Here is a 6759-nt window from a genome sequence, read left to right as displayed (position 1 = left end):
GGGTCAGAAAAAGAATAATGGATCAGAACTGAACTGAGATGCAGAACCAGCCCATTTGCAGTTGTCCCAGAGGTACAAGGAATACTCCAAATGCCAACAAGGATCGATGGACCACATCCTTAAGTGATTAAAGATTTGTTTTTGGTAATAACTACCTAGTGTAGTTGGTGAGCTATGGTGTACAAAATTCCCTTGCTCACCAAGAGGTCTCAAGTTCGAATCTCATGGTTGTTTTTTTTAGAGAATTTTGTCGAAGATTTCCTGCTTTTCACTTACTTAAAGCACTAAGGGCATGGAGGGGATTTCCACATCAAATTAGAAGGAAAGGAAAATCATGGAAGCAAGAAGAGAAGAAAAAAAAAGGAAAGAAAAAAAGGGAGAAGCAAAGATTGTCCAAATCTTCTCTCTCCTCCACATCATCACCCACCAAAAGATTGTCCAAATCACATAAAGCAAGAAAAATCGTCCCTTGGAGGGAGAAAAAGAAAAAAAGAAAAAAGGAAAGAAAATAAGCAAAAAAAATATATAGGAAATTTATTTCTCTCTTCTCTCTCCTCCATCTTAGCACTTTTGGACTCAAAAGATCTCACAATCAATTGTGGGTTTCTCTCTTTTAGGAAAGAGAAAATTGTTACCCTACCTCACCATTCCCTATAAATACAACTCATGTAAGAGGAGGGGAGACAATTCATTCTTCTTCTAGGTTTTTTTTAGTTGCTCTCTCTTTATTTTGTTCTTCTTTAGTTCTAGTTCTTCTCTATTTTTTCTTTAATCACTTTTGTAATAGTTTTTTTTTATGTCAATTAATGCAAGCACTCTTTTATTTTTATTCAGCCCTTTTATGTTTATGATTTATGCAATTGAGTTGTAATTTTTTTTTTTTTTAAGTTATAGTTCTAGGCTTAGATCTAGGTGACAAGATCATGAGCTGTGGAGCAATTTTTTTTTCAAGTTCAAGCATTGATTCAAGTAAGTAGGCTCCTTCAGTAGTCTTCTCTCCCCCCTCTCATTCCCTCTTCTGACTACCATTTCTTTCTTAATTTAGGACTTTTATTTTCAGTCATTATATTATTGCTATCCCTTTCCCCCAAGGTTCATGGCTAGTGTATGTGTTGGCTTTGCCCCTCCTAGCCATAGAACCATCAATTTATTGTTTTTATTTTAATTGTCTCCCTTTCCCTAAAGCCAAGTAGAGAAACCCTTGTAAGAGTGACTAAGGCACCCCAAGGTGAAACACTTCGGTGAATAAACCCCTTCTCCAAAAATTCTTGCAACTGCGTCTGCAACTCCCTCAATTCGGCTGGTGCCATCCTGTATGGAGCTTTAGACACTGGAGCTGCTCCAGGAATCAAGTCTATGGCAAATTCCAACTCTCTATCAGGCGGTAGATGCATCAGATCATCTGGAAAGACATCGGGAAATTCTTTAACCACCTCTACCTCTTCTAGAGGTGTAACCTTTGCCTCAACATCAAGTACCGATGCTAAGTAACCCTGACATCCACCTTCCAACAACTTTACCACTTGAAGAGTGGAGACGAGGACCTTTCTAGCCCGTTTCATTTTATCTGCTAGGTATACCAATTCCTTCCCTTCATCATTTGTCACCCTAATTAATTTTTTGGCACACATCACATTTGCTCGATGGGCCGACAACCAATCCATGCCCAGTATAACGTCAAAATTCTGCATGTTGAATTTGATGAGTTATGCATCCAATTTCTTTCCACTGATTTCAAATGGGCACGGCCCATACACCTCCTTCAACTGTGTAACTTTGCCTGTAGGCATAATAACAATCATCTCATGATCTAGTGTCATGTGTGACATACCAAGTTTCTCAACAAATTTCTTAGATATGAATGAGTGCGTAGCTCCTGAATCAAACAAGACATAGGCTGGTATACCCGATATAGGTAGAACACCTAGTGCAACAATGCAATTAAGTATAGTAGGTCATCAAAATTCAGCATAAGAAAAATCATAAATCAAAATGTACCTGCTACCACTTCTGTGCTGTCCTCAGCTTCCTCAGCTGATAAGGCATACATTCTTCCTTGCGGTTGATTCCCCCGAGTTAAGGGAGGTCTGTACACAAAGGGCTGACTGGAGGGTAAGGCTGGTCTGACCCGACAGTCTTTGGCATAATGCCCATAAGGGTGGCAATTAAAACAAAGGATTTGTGATGCCAAAAATGGGGTAGAGCCCCTTTGCACTTGACCTGATGCAGATGGGGGACGGGGTGGCCTTGTGACTGTAGGCACTGTACTAGTGTTTGGGCGAAAAGATGTAGAGGCCAGACCACCAGCTGGTCAAGGAATGTAGCCAGATGGCCTATAGGGCTGTCTATATGTAGGCCTAGAACTATATGACCCATGATATACCTTGGATGAGTTTCCCATGTCCGAAAATGGATTAGTCCTCTTCCACAATCCAGGTGTGAGGGATTGTTCTCCCTTCTGCTTATCTTCCATAGTTTTAGCTTTTTGCACAACTTGGCCATAATCTGTCAAATCTAAGACCTCGAGCACTGACCTAATAGATGCCTTTAATCCCTTCAAAAACCTTGCAGCCTTTTCCTCCGCTGACCTCATATGCCTAGGGGAAAAATGGAACAAGCTTTCAAACTACTGCTGATACTCAAGGATAGTCTTATTCCCTTGAGTCAAGGCCATGAATTCTGTCTCTTTATGATCTTTGAAGCTACGAGGGTAATGGTTTGCCAAAAATAACTCCTCGAACTGCTCCCATATGGGTTCCGGATGTGCGGTAAACAATATAGGCTTAGAGGCTTGCCACCAAGAATTGGCTTCATTCTTGAGTTACAGCCCTGCACAAATAAGCTTTTGTGCCTCAGTGCACTCAATTACCTCAAATATATTTTCTAGCTCTTGGATCCACTGGTTCGGCTCTAGAGGATCACTCCCCACCTTAGAGAATACAGGTGGCAAGTTCCTATTGAAAGGTTCCACTACCCTTGTCGTATTATTCATCGACGGGTAATTAGGTGCATATGCTGGATAGTAAGGGTATGAAGGGGGCACCATATACGGAGGAGTGCTGAGTGGCGGAATTGGAGGTTTACCTCCGGCTTGTGGTCCCATACCAGACCCTACAGGTGGGTTTTGTGGAGTAATTATCCGAGGATGTTGACTGGGTTGAGGAAGGTCTAACTGTTGCTATATAGCAGCCATAAATGCCTGCTGCTGCTGGAGCATTTGTTGCTGAAAGGCTTGCTGTGACTGTTGAACTATGGTCGCAACATCACTCGGGGTGATGACAGGTGGAGGATCTAGAAGTGTGGTCAAAGGTGGGTCCCTTTGTGCCACACCCTGATCGATGGTTTCTTGAGGTTATGGAAGTGGGGTTTGCCCCACAGAATGAGACCTTCGAGGATTTGGTGGTCGACCGATAGGACGAGGACCACGTGATGTGCCTCGAGCACTGCTATTGGATGTAGTGCGTACCATCCTGTCCTTGCACCTGGAATCGTACCATACACAAAACATTGATTAAGTATCCTAGAATCTACATAAAGCACATAATCATTTCCCATTCTATGACATAGCCCACGAAATCAATTTCACTCGATGGTTCACACACTCTTAAATTGACCTTAAACTTTCAACCTGGCCACATATTCATACGCCAAAACATGGGGTATTGTAGTGTATGATGTCTTGAATCCAGCCACGGCTTAGCCCCGAGGGTACTGTGTTAGCGCTTTGACAAGTAGGACAGTGGTCCCGCTCGATTTTTTGATTTTTTTTATTATTATATATATATATTTTTTTTTTTCTTTTTTTTTCTCCCAACCGGCGGGCTGTCACCGGCGGGCAGCTCAGGCGAAAAGGTAAAGGGGCTTTTAAGCCCCTTTTTCCCCTCATTTCTCCCATCTTCTCCCTTGGCTCACTCAGGGCGATTTTTTTGGAGGGTTTCTTGCCGCGTCCACTCGCTATTTCACTCAACGATTCCACGGATTTTCAAAGATCCAAGTGCCTTTCTTTCTCAAGTAAGTCTCTTCTCCATTTCTCTTCTTATAACATATATTTTGGGTATTGAATCCATTTATACTTCCCAAAACTTGATTTTTTTCATGTTTCTTTCATAGAATAATCATTCCATGAGAATATGATGCTTCCTTTGTGACTTATTCATAGTTTCGGCTTTACTACCCTATCTATGGGAGAAAATCCCAAACCGTGCCCTAATTTCTCCAATTTGGGGTTTTCTTCTATTTCTTCTCCTTTCTCCCCAACTAACAACTCAAATGGGATTTCTTATCTTTAATTCGCATTTACATTGTTGGAAAGATCATGGAAACTTGTATATGCTTACAATTCCATCTCATTTCTATGGAAATCCATCTCTTTTCCATGAAAATCCATCTCTTTTGTGTTAGGTTTCGTGAAAAAATTTCTGGGGTTTCTATGATTCTCTTCACTTCATTCCACACTTGTGAACAACTTTGAATCACTTACCATTAATTGTTGGTGCAGTGATGTTTGTCTTACACTTTGAATCCATACTTGTGAACAACTTTGAATCTCTCTCAATCCTTGCATCTCAATGTCATAATAGAAAATTTCCTTGCATATTCTTGATTGTAGAATGATAGGCACTACTATCATTGACATGTAAGCTTCAAGTTCTACACTATTATGGGATTTTTTTTTTCATTCTCTTGGATTGAACTTGCACATTGAATTTGGGGCTTTCCATCATTTGACACCAATTACCCCACTAGAGGAAATTCTTATGAGGCTTTCCATCACTTCTCACTTGCCACGCTTTATACTCCTTTGTTACTTTTCTATTTTGCAACATGCTAGCGGATGTCATGTTTTGGGGGTTTCCTCCTATTCATTTCTCCATGGCTTAACCACCCCTCTTTTTATAATAATCCACATTATGTATTTAGGTGCACTTACCTGTGCTTGCTCACCCACCTATTTACTTCCTTTGTTATGCAACATTCTTACTTATCATTATTTCTTATCTTTTCTTACTAGGATGTCTTCTCGTAAGGGCAAGGAACCCGCATCCTCTTCCAATCGACGTAGGGCCACAACTTCACAACGGAAGGGTGTAGGGACTAGTTCCCCGGCCCTTCATACAAGGCAACAAGGGCATACCCCATCGATCCTTTAGACTACGATGAGGGACTCTTCCAGAGTTTGAGGGTGGAAACTAATTGGAAGACCGTTAGGCATCAATTCTATAGCCCCCCAAGGAGTAATCCCATTGGCCCATCCTTAAGTTCGGAGATACAGGACCACATTTACGAGACCATTAGTTGTAGCAAGGTGCGTTCGGATTCCGAGATGACATTTCACCCGGAGGCTCCTCAAGTAGGCTTCATGGCAGCCTACATAGCCTTCTGCATCTACAAGGCCTTGGAGGGAGGTGCCGAGCATTTATGCTTGCCTTATGTTATACTTAAGACTGAAGCATCATGCCACACATCCTGAGGACGGAGGTTTCCCATATGGTAGGACCCTCACCAGGGTTTTTGAGTTCTTTGGGGTGGATTTGAGTGGTGAGGAGGGAAAGACTCCAGTGGACAAATTTAACAGAGAAAACCTACGCAGGATGGGTCTCCAAGCTCTTATGGATGTACCTCAGAGAGCAGGAGCTCAAGGAGGCAGGAATAGGGAAAATGTCCACAGGGAGGATATCCATATGGAGGAGGAGGAAGTGTGGAGGATGAGGATTATGTTCCTCAATTTGAGGAGGATTTTTTGGATGAGGATATCCTCGAGGAGGAGCCTCTTGATTCGAGAGATGCTGATCCTAACTTTTCTAGGGTTGTAGACCCATAGTATAGGGCCCCACCACCTAAGAGTGGCACATTTGACTTTGAGAGTATGATGACTAGTATGAGGGCCTTGAAAGATGGGCAAGATCAGCTTCTAAGAAGACTAGATGAGAGTGCTACTAGAGAGGAAAATATCTTAGAAAGGCAGGCCACATTAGAGAATTCCTTCCTAAGATTGAGCGAGGATTTGGACCCAACAGCCAACGCTATTTCAGGGGATTTTACCTGACTCCGAAGGGATGTCCAACTAGTGAATTCAAGGTTTGATTACTACGACCATCGGCTCAATGTTAGATCGAGGCCTAGGAGGGATGGAGTAGTAGAGCTAGATGATGACGAGGGTCTCTGAGGACTTAGCTTGCCTATCCTAATCAGCTTTTTACTTGTCTCTATGTTGTTCATGTGTTTATAGTGGACTATATATATATTTTGTACTTTTATCTGTAACTGGACTTGCTAGTATGGTGATATGATGTTGTTGGTGACTTGTGGTTAGTTTTGTTTGTTTGATAAACTTATTGTAATTTGGTTGTAACAACGTTAGTTAGCCTTTATTGATTGTGCTTATTCGTATATATATGTTGTCTATCAGGTACTTCTATTTGAAAATTTTGGAAAATCTTGTTTTAGTGTTGTTATGATGCCGAAATTTTATCAAATCCGTACTCGATGGGTTATGAAATCAAATAACTAATCTTTTATTTATTCCAAGCAAACTTTCTCTCATGCATGCCATGAAATGCAATAAATGAATGCAACCATTTTTTTTTTCTTTGGCTTTTAATTCTTACAAGTGTTTTACATCTACCCACCCCACTTCCTATTATAGACTCTATGGGGTCTAAATGGTATGCTGTAAGTGGATAGAGCATCACGCTCTGATACCACTGTTGTCACACCCCGTTCACATAGAACCAGACTGGTGACCGGGTTAACTCCGGT

The sequence above is a fragment of the Macadamia integrifolia genome, chromosome 13 (assembly GCF_013358625.1).
Source record: "Macadamia integrifolia cultivar HAES 741 chromosome 13, SCU_Mint_v3, whole genome shotgun sequence".
Taxonomy (NCBI): Eukaryota; Viridiplantae; Streptophyta; class Magnoliopsida; order Proteales; family Proteaceae; genus Macadamia; species Macadamia integrifolia.
This window is presented reverse-complemented; position numbering follows the sequence as displayed.